Genomic DNA, 19,383 nt, shown 5'->3' on the forward strand with positions numbered 1-19,383 from the left:
CATATGAATGGGAGACTTGATGTGTGAGCACTGCAAGATATTCCCCTCAGGGGATGAAGCCGCTCTTGGAAGAGCAGAAGGTTTCAAGTTCCCTCCCGGGCTTCTCCAAGATAGGACAAGATTTTTATAGGACAAGATTTTTTTATTGAACCAACAAACTACCAAGATAGGGCTGAGAGAGATTCCTGCCTGCAACCTTGGAGAAGCCGCTGCCAGTCTGTGAAGACAATACTGAGCTAGATAGACCAATGGTCTGGCCCAGTATATGGCAGTTTCCTATGTTCCTAATCATGCTACCTCTGTCTTGATCCTTAGGTATCCTGTACCATTAGTAAAGGTAAAGTGTGCCGTCGAGTCGTTGTCGACTCCTGGCGCCCACAGAGCCCTGTGGTTTTCTTTGGTAGAATACAGGAGAGGTTTACCATTGCATCTTATTGCAGTATGAGATGATGTCTTTCAGCATCTTCCTATATTGCTGCTGCCCGATATAGGTGTTTCTCATAGTCTGGGTAACATACCAGCGGGGATTCGAACCGGCAGCCTCATGCTTGCTAGGCAAGTCATTTCCTGCTGCGCCATTAGGTGACTGCATATACTGATCTTTTAAATCCAGTAAATCCAGTTGATTATGGATTTGGAAAAAATTCCAAACCTATTTCCAGCAGTGACTCTGAATAGGCTATCCTATACCTCTGCCTCATTTATCAATAGAATAATTTCTTGTATCTTCATCCTGTACCTGAGGAATATATATGACTTGCACACACAGTTCTTCCTTGCTTTTAGCCTCACGACTAATGATTCAAATGCCATCGGAGATCTCAGCGAGGCAATACTAGTTCTTAAAGCTCTGCTCAAGTAGTATTTGATTTGAAAATACTGAAACCATAAGAACTGTTCATCATCCATCTTTGTAATTGTATCATTCTAGGTTATTACATCATTATGTCAAGCAACACTCAATTTCTCCCATCTTTCATCGCTTCTTTCTTTTCGTGTTTAAAATACAATGAAATAATGGAGTTAAAGAAAATATTTCAGGGTTGAGGATTTTTGCCAGTAAAGAACTAAGAGACAAAACCAAACAGGTGTTAAAGAGTTATATTACAATTGGCTTGAACCCAGCTAAATCCCAGCATGTTTTTAAAATCAACATCCCTTCTGCAGGGAAAATTACTCTGCAATTAGACAGAAACAAAAAGCAGCAATCTAGTTTAATTTATTTTAGGGCTGCAATGAGGAGGGGAGCTCCCCACTCAGAGTAATATTCCAGTCTCCCTTCTTAAGTTTCACCCTGGCATCATCATGCTCAGCAGGGCAACCACACCACCTTGGACAGACTAAAGAGGATTTGGGGGGCTCCCCCCAGGGGCTGTGGAGACCCTGGACTTCGGCTCCGAAGTCCAGGTATATAAGAGCGCCTGTGTGTGTGTGTGTGCGCGCGCAAATGTGCGCACGCACGTGTACACACACACAAACACATATATAGACACAGGTTTTCTTCTGCAAGCCACCTTAAGTGTCACAGTGGGGAAATGCTTGACTAACAAGCAGAAGGTTGCCAGTTCAAATCCCCGCTGGTACTATATCAGGCAGCAGTGATATAAGAAGATGGTGAATGGCATCATCTCACACTGCGCGGGAGGAGGCAATGGTAAACCCCTCCTGTATTCTACCAAAGACAACCACAGGGCTCGGTGGGCACCAGGAGTCGAAACTGACTTGACGACACACTTTACCTTTACCTTTCTTCTGCAAGGAATCCAAAGCTGCTAAATAGCAACAAAAATGTAAAGTGCAAATTTACACAAGCGAGTTGACACTGTGCTCAATGGGACTTATTCCCAAGTGTGTATAGCAGGGATAGGCAACCTTGCCTCTCCAGCTGCTGCTGAACTACAACTATCATTATCCCCAGCAACAATGTATTATGGCTTGGGGATGATGGGAGTTGTAGTTCAACAACAGCTGGAGAGCCAAGGCTACTTACCCCTGATACAGGGGTTTCCAACCTGTGGTCCTCCAAATGTTGCTGAACTACTACTCCATAATCCTCAGCCACAATAAATGGTGGCTGGGGTGATGGGAGCTGTAGTTCAGCGACATCTGGGGGACCACAGGTTGGGAATCTTTGCCTTGGTGCATAGGGTTTGCAGGCTGGAACAGCTAAGAAAGTTAGTTAGAAAGTTAGAAATCTCTCACTGCACAATATTCATTGGAATCAACATGTTTCCAGTCTACTCTCACCACATCCCTGAAGGCCTTCCAGAAAAGGCACACCTTAACCAGCCTTTCAGTGATAGGGGCTTCCTTGGGGAGGACATCCCACAACAGTGGGACCATGTGGTACAGTAGTTATAGTGTTGGACTAGAACCAGGGAGACCCAAGTTCAAATCCCCATTCAGTCAGGAAACTCATTGAGACGCCTCACATGATCAGTGTGAAGCGCCTGAGGGGGTTATGTGGGGAGAGCGGGCTTAGCCTGCCCTCTCTGCAGACAAGCAGCCGCTCTGGGCAGCCGGATTGGCCGCCCACACGACTGCCGGCTCCATCACGGAGCTGACAGAGGCGACGAGGATAGGGGGCTGCACGTCCCCCGGAAGTTCCAGGATGCCCCGCGTGAGCGTGCAGGGCAGCCTGGGGAGACCTCCAAACCTGGGAGGCTGCTTGCAGCAACCCGGTGGGGGTCTCCTCATGCGTCGCCATGGCGCAAAGCTGTGCCGTGGCGGCACACAATCCGAAAACCTGGGTTAGCGGAACACTCGCACTGCTAACCTGGGCTAAGGGGAAGGCTACTTTGGCGGGCTAGCCACCAGAGAACCACCAGGCGAGCCCACAAGCCCACTGGTTCTCACGATGGGGAAAAACTGGGTTTTCCTCCATCGTGAGAATAGCCTCACTGTGTAACTCTGGGTCAGTCACTAGAGGGACCAGTGGCCTGACTCAGTATATAGCAGTTATCCATTCAGAATGTGAGTGGCAGGCACTTCTAGCCAGTGGAAGATGCCCCCTGCTGCTTGAGCAATGGGGCACCTTTCAAAGTGATGATTCTTTTATATTTAGTGGGGGGGGGCAACTGACCCTATCCAACCTCAGCACAGCATCTCTTCAGTGGCTGTTGCGGGTGTCCACCTTATCTATCTATCTATCTATCTATGGCTAAGGACCTACGTGGCAAGTCCCGCCCACACAGTACTTTACCAATCAGAGGTAACACTGCAGAAGCACCATGGTGACTGGGCAGTGGGGATTCCATATGCAGATATGAGGGAGGAACCTGTGAGAGCAAAAGCACTGTGGTGATTGGGCAGTGAGGATTCCATATGCAGATACTGGGGAGGAGCCTGTGATGGTTAAGGTCAGTTGGTATGCAACTGTTACTGGTCGGAAGATGTTCTCGATTGTAGAGGAGAGGAATCTATAAAAGCATAGTGGGCAGGGGTCTGCAAAGAGAGGGGTCGTGAGGGAGGAAAGAGCCCCTTCAGGAGAAGGAGGCTGGTGTTGTGTGAATTAGATGAGGAAACAAAATGAACAAGATCTATTAACTCAGGAAGGGAGGGAGAGAAAGAGAGAGAAAAAGAAAAGAAGAAGGGTGGGGAAGAAAGACAGGGGGAAGAGCGAGTGGAGGAGAGAGAGAAAGAAGGGAGGGGAAGAAGAGAGAAAGAAGAAAGGGCCCAGGCCTGTCAGCAGCCTGAGGGGAACGAGTGGCCATGGCTAGTTTTATTTTAGACATTTATTTTTCTATATAAACCACTTCAGCAAAATTCGTTCAAAGGCAGTATATAAATATCCGTAGTAGTGGTGGTAGTAGTAGGGCTACAGGCTGATCGCCCAGGGATGGCTAGGCATGAACAAACTAGAGACAAGATGGAAGTAGTTTGAAGACAGGTGGGCAGGCAGCAAGCAAGCTGAAGACAGGCTAGCTGGAAGAGTCTGGCACCACAGAGAGAGAGAACAAAGCAGCCTCTCTCAGCAACACATTGATCAGAGTGAGAGAAGTCAGCAAAGCTCCTTGCTTATATAACCCTCAGTAATACCCAATTGGGTTGTCAGCATTACCAGACTTCCCATGTCATGACCTTGTGATTTATTGTTCCTGGGGAAGCTGGGAGTTGTAGGTCAACAACAGCTAGCGTACCAAAGGTTGCCTGCCCCTGATCTAGAAGGCTTGCTGTCCCCTCACCAGCAGCCCTTTCCCAGATGGTGGGCTTAACCGTGGAATTAAGTGGAGTAAACTAGAGCAAGTTATGAGGTAATCTATTAGCTGCATTATACGTGCAATAAAGGTAATTCAAAGAAACCAGGGGGCCGTTCACATAGGGCTGCTTTATTTATTTAAATTTCTATACCGCCCTTCCAAAATGGTTCAGGGCGGTTTACATTAAAACAAGACAATTAAAATCAAACTAGCTGACCCCGCACAGAGCATCTGTGCAGTTGTGCACTGAGCCTGTGGTATCCCCCCCGCCGTGCGCTCGCTCCCTCTGCCTCCCCCCCCCCCCCCGCGCGCTCGCTCATTCTCTCTTCCTCCGCAGCTCTGCCCATTGGGCGGGCCAGGACCAAGCCATCCTGCCACTGCCTCCCACCTCCTCCTCCCAGCTGGTAGGGCTTTGCCCGCCGTCTGCCCACCTCCTCACCGCCGCCATTATTTCTCCCCGCCACCACCTCCTCTTCCTGGCTGGCAGGTTTCGCCCGCCGTCCACCCACCTCTTCTGGCCGGTGGGACTTCGCCTGCTGGCCCTCCACCTCTGCATCCTGACCGCCGCCATTATTTCTCCCCGCTTCAATGCTGAACTCTTGCACGCTCTAGAGCATCTGCACGTTAGTACTTGATTGCTCCCGTCACCTCAGAGATCTTCCCACCCTCACCTGAGCTGCACTCCTGCTCCTCCTCCATCCCGTTGCTTCCATCCCCCTCACCCTTGTTGGTTGTGGCTGCAGCATTGCTGCTACCTATTGGCCAAGCTGCAGCCCCCTATCCCCAGAGACCTCCCCACCCTCACCTGAACCCCGCTTCTGCTCCTCCTTCCAGGAGCAGCAGCAGTGGTTGACCGGGCCGTTCCTCGCTGCTGCCACCACCTTGGCCGCTCATTCCACTCAGGCCCCTGACAGGCTTGGGCCTATCCCTTGTGTTGGGAATTCTCTCTGGTAAGAGAAACCCTTATTCATTATAGCAGAGTGCACAGAGGCACAACACAGCGGAATTTAGTTAGGCATGTGTGTATGCTGAGAGTAAAGTAACTTGGAGCCAGTTTATAGTTTCAAATCAATATATATGGCATTTATTAGAGAACTCCATTCTAGATAGGAAAGTGAGGTTAGGATCTCTAATCTAGCTAGGTAGCTGGATGAAGATGGATTCTGCATCTCTGCACACATGGTGCAGGGGAGAGGAGCTTGCATGTTGCAAGGTAGAAGGCACAGGAAGAGAAGGGAGAAAGGAAGTGCAAAGCAGGAGGGAAGGAAGTTAGTCCCTAAGAGTAGCAATCTACATTCCAAAGGGATAGTATTAGAGCATTAGAGAAGAGATGACCAATGTCTTGACCCTCTAGCCCTCTGACTTACTAGTCTGTCCTCCACCGTCTTTGAGACAAGAGACAGCGCAAAGTCCTTCACTTCCAACACCTTGCCTGCCTGCCTGCCTGCCTGCCTCTGACAATGGCCTTAGTAGCCCCAAACAGCAGCAGTGGTTGACTGGGCCCTTCCTTGCTGCTAGTGCTGCCATGGCTGCTCATTCCCCTCAGGCAGCTGACAGACTTGGGCCCGTCCCTTACCCTTCCTTCTGTCTCTCTTCCCCCTCCCTTCTTTTTCTCTTTCTCTCTCCCTCCTTCCCTCCCTCCCTGAGTTAACAGATTTTGTTCATCTTGTTTCCTCATTTAATTCACACAACGGTGTCCTCTTTCTCCTGAAGGGGCACTTTCCTCCCTCACGACCTGTCTTTTTCCAGACCCCTGCCTGCTATCCTTTTATATACTGTAGATAGATTCCTCTCCTCTACAATCAAGAACATCTTCCGACCAGTAACAGTTGCATTCCAACTGACCTTAACCATCACAGGCTCCTCCTCCTTATCTGCATATGAAATCCCCACTGCCCAATCACCATGGTGCTTCTGCTCTCACAGGCTCCTTCTCCCTATCTGCATATGGAATCCCCACTGCCCAATCAGGTGCTTCTGCTTGCAAACTCTGTCAGCCAATTGCCTCCTTTCTACCACGTCCCCAGGCATGGCCCGTCTTGGAGAATTAATAATATAGATTAACAGTTAAAAACAGATATTATAAAATACCATAAAACAACAATTAGAACATTCAGAACAATTTAAAAACCCTGAAAAACCAGGTTACAACTTTAAAACCAAAAACCCTGGAAGGCCAGGCCAAACAGATAGGTTTTGAAGGCTCTCCTGAAGGCCAACAAAGAATTCAGATTATGGATTTCTGCAGGGAGTGCATTCCACAGCCCAGGAGCAGCTACAGAGAAGGCCCCCTCTGAGTTTCCACCAGACGCACCAGTGGTAACTGGAGATGAACCTCCTCAGATGACCTTAACGCGCAGTGAAGCTCATGTCGAAGAAGGCGCTCTCTAAGATAACCTGGACCTAAGCCATTCAGGGCTTTAAAAGTAATAACAACCATTTTGTATTTTGCCCAGAAACATATCAGCAGCCAGTGCAGCTGTTTCAAAACAGGCATAATGTGGTCTCTCCGGGTTGCCCCAGAGACCAGTCTGGCTGCCACATTTTGAACTAACTGAAGTTTCTGAACTACGTACAATGGCAGCCCCACGTAAAGCGCATTGCAATAGTCAAGCCTGGAGGTTACCGGCTGGTGCACCACTGTTTTGAGGTCATTCTCTTCAAGGAATGGGGAACCCCTTCGATAGGGTTCCTGTCGGTTCCTTCCAAAAAAATTTCCATGCACACCGTTCAAGTCCGTGTAGGGTGTACCAGTCCCGGTGGCAGAGGCGCTCTTACCCCTGGATTTTGGGGCCAAAGTCCCAGGCTTCCACACCCCCAGGGGGGCCCCAATAGTCTGTCCTGGTGGTGTGGTTTGTGCCTTCAAGAACATACATGTTAAAAAAATGATGCTTAACTTGCAGCGGTGGGGAGGGGTGTCTCCAAACGCCTTTAGGTCCAGGCTCCAAAATTACCTAGGAGCACCTCTGCCCAGTGGTACTTTATGGTGAACATAAGTAGGCTTTTCATAAAACCTTGCGATTTGCTATTCATTTATTTTTAACATTTGACGGTGATCTTGCAGAACATTGTATGTATCAGCCCCATGCGGGTGTGGCTGCATACAGAGTTCTGCAAGATCACCAAGCAATTTTTTTTTAAAAGCAAAAAATGAGGCTTTAAGAAAAGTCTGCTTATGTTCTTATGTTCACTATGAAGCACCACTGGAAGTCAGAGTCAGGAGGCTTTTCAAAATGGGCAGGAAGAGATAAATTTTATTAAAAGAAGAAAACAAAATACACCGTGTGGGTGCATAAACTGGTGTTCCGCAAGATCACCAAGCAAATGTGTTTAAAAAAAAAAAAGTAAGGCTTTAAGAAAAAGTGTTCTATCACTATGGCCTCTCCATACATCTCAGAAGAAATGTTGGGGTACTTTAAAGTATCTTAAAAAGCAACCTTAAAAAGTGGAACTTTTTAGCATGGGCATAATTTGGACTAAGTTCCAATATGCAAGGGGAAACCCGAATCGTGTATGGAGTGCACCTCGATTTCCTGCAGGGACTTCGAGGTAAATCCCCCTGATGTGTGAACGCACACCCACCATTCCCATGGTGAAGTCAAGTACATTTGCCATCTGGGAATGGCCCTGGTGAAGGACTTGATCCACAGAGCTCCCAGCTCAAGGTCTATGGAACTTAACAGTATTCTTCTCACTTCACAAAGTAAGCCTGTGACCAGCTGCCAGTACTATGGCCAATGCCAAAGCACAGGGATGAGTGACAAGCATTTGGCAACCATTTGTTGATGTTGTTAAAGTATATTTTATTCATTCAATCACTGGAATAAAATTAACTGAAATTGCAACACATTAGACTGTATTTAGGTGTTTGCTGTTTCCAGTTGACTTGATAATGCCCCTCCCCAGTGAACCCTTAGACCACAAGATTTCTGGTTACATGCCTGGTTTCATCTGAGTACAATTATATTTAGCACTGCTTGGCAGCACACTTCCTATTTCCCCGGGACTTGCCACAGGCCCCATATAAGAGTGACAGGAAGAGGCTTATGGCCAGGGCTGAGCTAAAATGCCACCCCTCTTTTTTTGAGTGGTGAAAAGCGGGGGCATTTCTGTAGTTTTGGGGATGGGGCACAAAACTGGGAGTGTGAAACTCACCAGTCATGTTTTTTCCTCCCTCTAAATTAGACTTCTGAAAGGAAGAAAGTTTGGGGGAAATCCTGGCACGGATTTGTGTGTGAAAGGACTGTTCAGGTACTGAATACAAATTCCTGGGGTAAACACATGCTCAGAGGCACCCTTCTCTTGAAATCTAAGCGTCTCACTGCCCGCTCCAAGCCATTCTTTTTCAATTGCCACTGCCTTGGTCGGTCGCCCTGGTGGATGACCTACACCGGGAGACAGACAGAGGGAGTGTGACTCTGTTGATCCTCCTGGACCTCTCAGCTGCTTTCGATACCATCGACCATGGTATCCTTCTGAAACATCTCTCTGGGTTGGTACTTGGAAGCACCAAGTACATGGGGCTACGTTCCTACCTAGGGGATCGTATTCAGAAGGTGGTGCTGGGGGATGCCTGTTCCACCCCTTGGCCTTTGACTTATGGGGTGCCACAAGGATCTACTCTGTCCCCTATGCTGTTCAACATTTACATGAAGCCCCTGGGAGAGGTCATCCGTAGGTGTAGGCTGCAGTGCCATCAATATGCTAATGACACCCAGCTCTACCTATCTTTTAAGTCAGCAGACACCAGGAAGGCAGCAGATGCTCTGAACCAGGGCTTGGAGACTGTTCTGGACTGGATGGGGGCAAACAAGCTGAAACTCAATCCAGATAAGATGGAAGTGCTCTGGGTTGGTAGAACTGATCATCTGAGTAATGAGGTAAATCTGGTCTTGGAAGGGGTCACGCTCCCTCTGAAAGACAAAGTCTGCAGCTTGGGGGTGCTTCTGGACCCAATCCTCTCCTTGGAGGCACAGGTGGTGGCGGTGTGCAGAAGCACCTTTTTCCAGTTATGGCTGATACACCAGCTACAACTCTACTTGAAGAAGTCAGACCTGACCTCAGTCACTCGTGTGTTGGTAACATCCAGATTGGACTGCTGCAATGCGCTCTACGTGGGGCTGCAGAATAGCAATAGCACTTACATTTATATACCGCTCTATAGCCGGAGCTCTCTAAGCGGTTTACAATGATTTAGCATATTGCCCCCCAACATTCTGGGTACTCATTTTACCGACCTCGGAAGGATGGAAGGCTGAGTCAACCTTGAGCCCCTGGTCAGGATCGAACTTGTAACCTTCTGGTTACAAGGGCGGCAGTTTTACCACTGTGCCACCAGGGGACTGTTTGGAAGCTTCAGCTGGTTCAGAATGCTGCCACAAGGATGCTCATGGGTGCAAGTCACTTCACAAATATTACACCCATCCTGCGTCAGCTTCATTGACTACTGGTCCGCTTCTGGGCTAGCTTCAAAGTGCTGGTATTGACCTTTAAAGCCCTACATGGCTTGGGGCCCGGGTACCTGTCAGACCGCCCCATATGAATCTGCCAGAGCCCTCCGCTCATCATCTCAGGGCCTGGTCCTCATGACCCTGCCACTAACAGAGATATGGTTGGCAGGGACTAGAGACAGAGCCTTTGGGTTGTGGCCCCTCAGCTTTGGAACTGAAGAGTTTCGCCATGCTCCCTCCTCAGTGTTTTTAAAAAACATCTTAAAACGCACCTTTTAAAGGAGGCTTTATATATATATCTCTCTGGTAGGTTCTTTAGCTTTTTATGATTATCAGTTTTAATTTGAACCTAATAATGATTGTGGTTTTTAATCAGACAACTTTTTTGTGCTTGTTTTTGTTTAATTTAGATAATTTTATTAATTTTATTGTATCTTGTGTCTATCTTATTGTTGTGAGCCACCCCAAACAGTAGTGCACTGGAGGGGCGGGGTATAAATATTTTAAATAAAATAAATAAACTGACTCCAGCTGGTGGACTTTGAAGTGCAAGTAAAATACAAAGTAGATCCCACAAGCCTGAAGACTGCCCACCCCACACTTAATGGCTGAGGAAGATCAATTAATGTTGCTTTTGACCAGTTCAAACCCCTGGATGCAAGTTGGGTGCTCTTCCCCAGTGAACCTTTAGGCCTCTGGCCTGGACTCCTCTAGCACTTCTCCTTTTCTCCATCAAGGCCCCCTAGTCCATTGCAAGCTCAGTCCTGGTCCTGGTTTGCAGGCTCAGGATAGTGGGAGGGGGTACATGCTGTGAAAGAGGCTTGCTCATTGGAGATGGGACATGGGCTCAGACTCTGCTCCAAGGTCTTTGCTTCCAGGGTGTCCCAGCCAGTAGGATCCAGTCATGGCTTGGGGCTGGGACTAAGCCTTAGGCAGGTTCCCACTGCTAACTGAACAAAAGAAGCACCTTTTAAAAGCAGTGATTCTCTTTATTGAGCAGGGGGAGAGCAACTGGCCTTATCTATCCCCAGCACAGTACAGGTGAAACTCGAAAAATTAGAATATCGTGCAAAAGTTCATTAATTTCAGTAATGCAAATTAAAAGGTGAAACTGATATATGAGATAGACGCATTACATGCAAAGCGAGATAAGTCAAGCCTTAATTTGTTATAATTGTGATGATCATGGCGTACAGCTCATGAGAACCCCAAATCCACAATCCCAGAAAATTAGAATATTGTGAAAAGGTTCAACAGTCTAGGCTCCAGGTGTCCCACTCCAATCAGCTAATCAATCCATAACACCTGCAAAGGGTTCCTGAGCCTTTAAATGGTCTCTCAGTCTGGTTCATTAGGAATCACAATCATGGGAAAGACTGCTGACTTGACAGTTGTGCAGAAAACCATCATTGACACCCTCCATAAGGAGGGAAAGCCTCAAAAGGTAATTGCAAAAGAAGTTGGATGTTCCCAAAGTGCTGTATCAAAGCACATGAATAGAAAGTTATGTGGAAGGGAAAAGTGTGGAAGAAAAAGGTGCACAAGCAGCAGGGATGACCGCAGCCTGGAGAGGATTGTCAGGAAAAGGCCATTCAAAAGTGTTGGGGACTTTCACAAGGAGTGGACTGAGGCTGGAGTTAGTGCATCAAGAGCCACCACACACAGATGGATCCTGGACATGGGCTTCAAATGTTGTATTCCTCTTGTCAAGCCGCTCCTGAACAACAAACAACGTCAGAAGCATCTTACCTGGGCTCAAGAAAAAAAGAACTGGTCTGTAGCTCAGTGGTCCAAAGTCCTCTTTTCTGATGAGAGCAACTTTTGCATCTCATTTGGAAACCAAGGACCCAGAGTCTGGAGGAAGAATGGAGAGGCACACAATGCAAGATGCTTGAAGTCCATTGTGAAGTTTCCACAGTCTGTGTTGATTTGGGGAGCCATGTCATCTGCTGGAGTTGGTCCACTGTGTTTCATTAAGTCCAGGGTCAACACAGCTGTCTATCAGGAAATTTTGGAGCATTTCATGCTTCCTTCCGCAGACGAGCTGTATGGGGATGCTGACTTCATTTTCCAGCAGGACTTGGCACCTGCCCACACTGCCAAAAGTACCAAAACCTGGTTCAGTGACCATGGGATTACTGTGCTTGATTGGCCAGCAAACTCGCCTGACCTGAACCCCATAGAGAATCTATGGGGCATTGCCAAGAGAAGGATGAGAGACATGAGACCAAACAATGCAGAAGAGCTGAAGGCCGCTATTGAAGCATCCTGGTCTTCCATAACACCTCAGCAGTGCCACAGGCTGATAGCATCCATGCCACGCCGCATTGAGGCAGTAATTGCTGCAAAAAGGGGCCCAAACCAAGTACTGAATGCATATGCATGCTTATACTTTTCAGAGGTCCGATATTGTTCTATTTACAATCCTTGTTTTAATGGTTTCATGTAATATTCTAGTTTTCTGGGATTGTGGATTTGGGGTTCTCATGAGCTGTACGCCATGATCATCACAATTATAACAAATTAAGGCTTGACTTATCTCGCTTTGCATGTAATGCGTCTATCTCATATATCAGTTTCACCTTTTAATTTGCATTAGTGAAATTAATGGACTTTTGCACGATATTCTAATTTTCCGAGTTTCACCTGTATTCCTCCAGTGGCTGTTGCTGGTGTCTATTCAGGGGCGTAGCTAGGGGAGAGGGGGCCCATGTGTTTGCCCCTCTCCCTGGCAGCTCCTTGGAGTAAGAGAAATAATGAAGAAAATAGGGGGGGGGGACTGAAGGGCCATCAGGGGCTGGGGGCCCCGGGTTCTTTGAACCCACCCACTCAATTATAGCTACACCCCTTGTCTATCTTATGTTTCTTTTTTTTTTAAGATTGTGAGCCCTTTGGGGAAGGAGAGCCATTTATTTAATTTCTATTTGTTTATTTAATTTATTTATATCTATGCAAACCGCTTTGGGAACTTTTGTTGAAAAGCGGTATCTAAATATCCGTCATATTCGTATTCCTGCAGCTAAATTGCTCCCCACTCCTCAGGGTAAGGCTCCATGGTACTGCTCAGAGTGGGGTGTAGGGCTGCAACAATTTGTTGGAGAGAATTCCTGGACACAACCATTGCCGGAGGGGGGGGGACACATTTTAAGACCCTGCTTTTAACAAACAAACAAACAGGATTGGAAAGAGTGCTCGACAGTGGAGCTTGGCAGCAGTTTCACTTATTTCCCCCTCTAGCACATCCTTTGCACAGGAGAGGGTGAGGTGTTTATCACCTCGATAAACACAATCAAATATGCAAGATAAACATGACAGTAACATAAATGCAGGTGAGAAATGAGAGAAACTGGCATGAAGCATTTCCTTTGATTAATAACAATTTATAAAATGGCCATTTTTAAATATGGTTGGACTAGAGAAAAGGGGGCGCGCACTCTCTCTCTCTCTCTCTCTCTCTCACACACACACACACACACACAGTGTGTGTGTATCTATATCTATCTATCTATCTATCTATCTATATCACAGAGACTTCACAGCTAAACCCAGAAGCCCACTACCAGCATTACTAATTTTAGAGATAAGACAGAAAGGAGGGGAAGGAGCTCATAGAGAGAGGAAGAGCCAGAGAGGGAGAGAGAGAGAGCCAACCTAGCCAGCTGGTCAGCACTGATGCCAGAGAATAAAAGGTTGTTTTAAACAGAGGCATAGCTAGGGGAGAGGGGGCCTATGTTCACCCCTCTCCCCAGCAGCCGACCCGGAGTGAGAGAGGTAATGAAGAAAATAGGGAGGGGTGGAGCTGGGGGGCCCTCGGGAGCTAGGGTGCCTGGGTTCTTTGAACCCATCTGCTCAATTATAGCGACCCCCCTGCTTTTAAACATTGTCACCATGTAGCTACAACGACTGACATGATGAGGAAAATTACCTAACTTGTCCTTTTTAATTTCAGTGGGACTACTTTGAGTTATTTTCCTCATCATGTCAGCCAATGCCTGGAGGGAAGTCCAGGAAAATAGGTTAAATTAGTTAAAGAAATCTTCCTACTCAAAACCCAGGACATTTCATATCCAGGACACTTTTCCTACATCCTGGACAGGACATCCGATTCCTGGACTGTGTGTCCAGGCCAGTCCTGGGGATGTGGCAACCCTAGTGGGAGGTCATGACACTGATGGGCAAAGAGTCTGATTTGGTGTAAGGCAGCTGCACATTAGGGATTAAAAATAGCAGCACAAAATTAAGCCCCCAATAATTCAGGCGGTCATTCATGAGCAATGATCACATTATTTAAAATATTTATATCCTGCCTTACCATCAGTATTGGCCACCCCCTGAGGGGCTTCCATGGATAGTTAAAAATGACAAGAAAACAGAAACAGCAGCCAATATGGATCAACACCATTATAGACTGGAAGCTGCCAATATTTTTTTTTTAAGTTTAATTAGCATCTAATAGACATCTGTATAGGCACCTGGTGCAAATACCTCTATTGTTTGGGGTCCACTGTAGAAGAAGCCCTGGGAGTAGTAGGCACCTATCTCACTTCTGACAATGACTCATCTGAAGACCCTAACACAGAGGCAGCTTCATACATATGCAATCTGAGACATTGGTGACAGGAGAGAGTCTCCCCACCCACTCAAAATGCCACCCCGTCCCAGCTCTGTCATCAGAACAATCCAGAAAAGTGTTGTGTTTATGGTGCTTTTGGTTAATCCATTCCAGCTTTTGAATGGGGCTTTACTTACTTGTATTCCAGTCCTGGAGTTGAGGCAGGGCTAACAAAAACAGCCAGCAGCAAGAGCACTGAAGGCAGTCTGCATTTGCCTCTCTGTACAGATGTCTATCTTATTAAACTCTTGATATTCCTGATTCCACTCCACTGCCTTGTCCTTGCATACCACAGCTCTTTCCTTTGGACTCTACCGAATAGAAAACATTAAGCGAACATATCTCCAAGGCAAGGAAATGTTCTCAGTGTTTAAGAACATAAAAATCTGTCTCATGCGAGAGCAGGCCACTGGTCCACCAAGCCCAGTTTTGTCTATTCTAATGGGCAGCAGCCTTCCAGGACTTCATGCAGGAGTTTTCCCATCACCTCATCCTTTCAGCTGGACATGCCAGCGACTAAACCATGGATTTTCAGCATGCAAAAGATGTGTGTACTACTGAGCTACAGACCCTTCCCTTGCTGGATCAGTACAAAGGTCCATCTAGTCCAGCATTCTGCTTCCATAATAGCCGGCCAGATTCCGCTGGGAAGCCCACAAGCAGGAAATGAAGGCAATAGCCCTTTCCCGCTGTTGATTTCCTAGCAACTGGTATTCAGAGCTATTGATTGACTGACTGATTGATTGATTGATTGATTGATTGGGTATCCTCAAATCGGTGTCATCTCTTAGCAACCACACAGATAGATTCTCTCCAGGATGATCTGTCCAGTTTGGCCTTTAAGGTCTCTTAGTGGTGCATTCATTGCTGTCGTAATCGAGTCCACCCAACCTTGCTATACTGCCTCTGAAAATGGAAGTTCCACCTAGTCATCATGACTAATAGCCAATGATAGGCCACTCCTCCAAGAATTTGTCTAAGCCAGCAGCCATCCCATTTCTTGTGGCTGTGAATTCTATCAGTTATGCATTGGGTGAAGAAGTTCTTTCCTCTATCCTTCTTATCCTCGATCCTCCCATTTCATTGGGCAATCCCCAGCTCTGTTACAATGGGAGAGGAGGTTATAATAGGGGGCAAGTTCTCTTTCCACTTTCTCCACATCATGCATAATTCTATAAATCTCTGTCATGTCTCCTCCTAAGTTACCCCTGCTAACTGAGCAAAGAGGCACCTTTTAAAGTGGTGATTCTCTTATATGCAGCAGGGGGAGAGCAATTGTCCCTATCCAGCCCCAGCACAGCATCCGTCCAGTGGCTGTTGCTGGTATCTGCCTTATGTTTCTTTTTAGATTGTAAACCCTTTGGGGACAATGGACCATCTTATTTACACATTATTTATTTTTCTATGTAAACCGCTTTGAGAACTTTGGTTGAAGAGCGGTATATAAATTTTCATAGTAGTAATACTAGGAGTAGTAGAAGTCATCTTGTTCCTAAACAAAAAAGCCCCAAAAGTGTTTGCCTTTCCATGCAAAGAAGCTGCATATGCAGAAGGAAATGAATATAGGAAAACTTTAGGACTGGGTCCCATGTTGCAGGTCCCTCTCAGGTTGGACTACTAGTCTAGTGGACCAGACCAGATCCATTTCCATCCATACACATGACCATCACTCCTCATCTCTAAATAGTTTGGCACAGAACTCATCCTATTGTCCACTAGATGTCAGAGTTGTCCCATCAGTGCAGCTTTAATGTTGACAGCAAGGATTGCATTAATTGTTTGCATTTAACCTGCATTTTCTGCCTTCTTACTCACACCTCCTCAGTTCGCAAATGTATAGACAAACAGTCTCAGAAAAAAAGGTCAGAGGAGAGTCCTGTCCCCTGAAAAGGAAACAATCCAAATTGTGAAACAGAAAATTCTAGGTCTGTTCTGGCGTAGCGTCGAGTCTAGAAGTCTCCATGGCTGTGACTGAGCTGCTGTTGGCAGAATTTGTCTAATGGAAACCCAAATAATTTTAAGGACCTGATCTTTTTAAGCATGTGGTTGAAGAAAAAAGCCTTTTTAAAATAAAATAAAGTTGAGTTTTAGCCTAATGATTAAAAGAAATTATGAAGAAGAATCTGGGCAATCAATTCCAATGATCAGAGGTGGGCCTTCTTCATTTAGAAGACACCCACAGATGTCCCTCATCATGGTTTCCAATCTCTGCTTCAATGAGGGCAGCTTTGCATGCACTACCAAACCTGAAGTTCAGTGGCACCACCAGAACCCTGGAAATGTACATGTGCCCTATTTCTGGTGTTGGGAAGGATATGCCAACTTTGGGCATGTTGTCCCAAACCACCAGTGTCAGCATTTTCAACCCTACTTAGGGTCCAGAACCCAGCATCTGTCCCCCACTTCAGATCTCAGGTACAGATGTCACATTCCAGACTGTAGCAGGGAGATTCAAAAATAGCATCCTCCACCTGCTGTCTGAATTGGTATAGTCCATTCTACCACCCCAGCATTCTGTCACCTTATTTTGCTGCATGCATAGATCTAGACAATGGCTGAAATGGCATAGTCCGTTCTACCACCTACTACCTTATTTTTCTGCATTTATGGATCCAGACAAAGGCTGTGATGTTAAACATCACTTACTAGAGAGAACAACTGTTGAAAAGCAAGCTATAAGTTTATCAATTAAAAGAATGTTCCACTAAACAGAGATACTTTCTTCTGAGTAAACATGCTTGGACACTGTGCATCATACCAGATAGCAAGCAAAGTATAGTTCCAGTTTGGCCACTGTGTATTAATCTTCCTTCCACAAGGGGAAATTTGACAGAAATTGCTTCGAAGTCAGCATCCGATACCCATTAACACTTTTTTTAAAAAGGCATGCATATTTTACATAGATAATCAATCTGTGAGTCACATAATAGGTGCATATTTGCATAATTACCCAATCACTTGCTTAGGAATCTCTTTGCAATTCAACAGCCAATCACTTATTCCTGATGCAACAATTTCTAAAGGGCAGCTGTGTGAGTACATTGCAGAGAAACCAAAGAGTCTTATACTGTACCACCTTAAAGACTAATGGCTGACATACCGTGCAGCGTTCCATGTGCGTTTGAACGCTGTGTGCATGTAGCTGCACAAGAGCACTGTTGCGCAAATGTCAGGCATTGCATGAACACAGTTGTGTGATATTAGGCCATTATTTCCAATGGTCTACCATGGTGCAACTGCATTTATGCAATTCCCGGTGTTTGTGCAACAGCACTCTTGCACAGCATTTGTGCAACAGTGTGTGTATTAACACACACTTGGAACACTGCACAGTATATCAGCCTAAAAAAATATTTTGGCATACATTTTTGTAGACTAGAGTCTACTTCATCAGATGTATGAATTGTTATTCTAGGTTAGCATGCGTGCGCATGTGTCAGAGAGAGAGAAAGAGAGAGAGATCACGGTACAAAGAAAAATGTAGACAACTAGTTCTAAGGAGAATACTTCTTTTCATGGTGACTCTTTCTTAGAGGTTCTCTCTCCCATGTACACTCAGTTTTGTTTGGCTGTCCTCTTGAAACAAGACTGGCAAAAGAAATCTCCCCATTCGGGTCCCCTATGATCCCCTCCCATGTGTTGTGAATTTGTATCTGTAAATGCAAGAGTTACCCACATACATGGACACACACAGAGGCATGATGAGCTCATAAGTCTTCTTCCCTTTTGGAGCTAGGCTAAAAATGTAAAGAGTTGGGTCATAACAACCTGAGGATAACACTTCATTAAAATTGGATGAAGTGGGAAAAGCTTACGTTACAACAGATGTGTTAAAGTGTCACAGGACTCTTTGGGTTGTATCCAAAAGGAAGTTAGTCATGACTAAGCACCATTAAAATGAATGAGACAAGGGATTCATGCCTAACTTCAGCCCCAAAAGGCTCATCATAGCCAAAGAAAATAAATTCTGACTAAGCACTATTGAACTCAATGAGACTTAAGGAATATTGGAAGCTGCCATATACCGAGTCAGACCATTGGTCCATCTAGCTCAGTATTGTCCACATTGACTGGCAGTGGCTTTCCAAGGCTTCAGGCAGGAGTCTCAGGCGAGGGAAAAGGAAATCAACAGAGGCCTGGGGAACTGGAAGTCATCTGAGTGGAAATCTAGATACACTTGACCATAGTGCAGAGGCACTTTTACCCCTGGACTTCCAGGTGAATGTCCAGGGCCTCCACAGCCCCTCAGCCTAGTGGGCCCTGTTGGGATATTATTTGCAATTTGCTTGAGCAGCCAAAAAGCACAATTGGTTAGTAGTGTGCATGGTTTTGGTTCGGCAACATTGGAATGACCTCCGGACCGGTCCGGAAGTCTGGAGGTTCAAATGGGCGGGGGACTGTAGCTTTAAGCGGGGGGGGGCGGGGGCGCGGGCGGCAGCATCAGAGACGAGCATGCGCGCCGCTAGCGCTCGTCTCTTTTCAAAAGTCTTTTGCACCTTTCAGACGGGGGCAGGGGCGGCAGGGAGGAACTCTGCCGCCCCAAGAAGATTTTTCAACGGACCAGCGCCAGAGGGGGAAAAGCGGTGGGGGGGGGGGTAAGTACAACCATCCCCCCGCTTAAAGTTACAGTCCCCCCCGTGCCGGACCGGGGGGGACTCCAGACCATGCACACCCCTACAATTGGTTTGAACAGCACTTAGTTAACTATGATACACACCCTATCAATGGCTCTTGCAGTTGTTGGTAGGTCCCCCCATGCCTTGAGGATATTTTATGACACTGCTTAAAAGTATGTCTCAACGGGGAGGGGAAACCAAGCCAAGGCCACAAGCCAGATGTCCTGAGAAGTGTAAGTGGGAAATATAGCACTTGGAAGCAAATCGGAACCTTTGGGGTTAAAGTAATACTTTGGCTTGTATACGATGCGCAGGTGTGAAAGTTGTTGACTCCAGAGCATAAAAAGATGGATGGCCTGACAGACTGGGCAGGCGGCCGCACCTAAAAGCTTTTGCTAGCAATGAAATCAAGCTTTGTTTGAAACTTTGATACTGGTGTCCCGTGAAAATACCTAACCAAGAGACCAGCGATACAGGGAGTAAATCTCTCTTCTAACAGCCCCCAA

At 46.5% G+C, this 19,383-nt stretch overlaps 1 long non-coding RNA gene across 2 annotated transcripts in view; it reads right to left on the minus strand.

Annotated features, from left to right (window-relative positions):
- Positions 1–19,383, minus strand: part of LOC128330312 (uncharacterized) — a 32,207-nt gene that overhangs the window by 5,925 nt on the left and 6,899 nt on the right. Inside the window, exon 1 of one of the 2 annotated variants that reach the window (XR_008310044.1) lies at positions 14,399–14,533. The exons of the other annotated variant lie outside the window; for it this stretch is intronic. This is a non-coding gene — a long non-coding RNA (uncharacterized LOC128330312). Of the gene's footprint in view, positions 1–14,398; positions 14,534–19,383 lie in introns of those variants that run through there. 2 annotated transcript variants of the gene reach the window in all.

Source organism: Hemicordylus capensis, chromosome 6 (assembly GCF_027244095.1).
Source record: "Hemicordylus capensis ecotype Gifberg chromosome 6, rHemCap1.1.pri, whole genome shotgun sequence".
Classification (NCBI taxonomy): Eukaryota; Metazoa; Chordata; class Lepidosauria; order Squamata; family Cordylidae; genus Hemicordylus; species Hemicordylus capensis.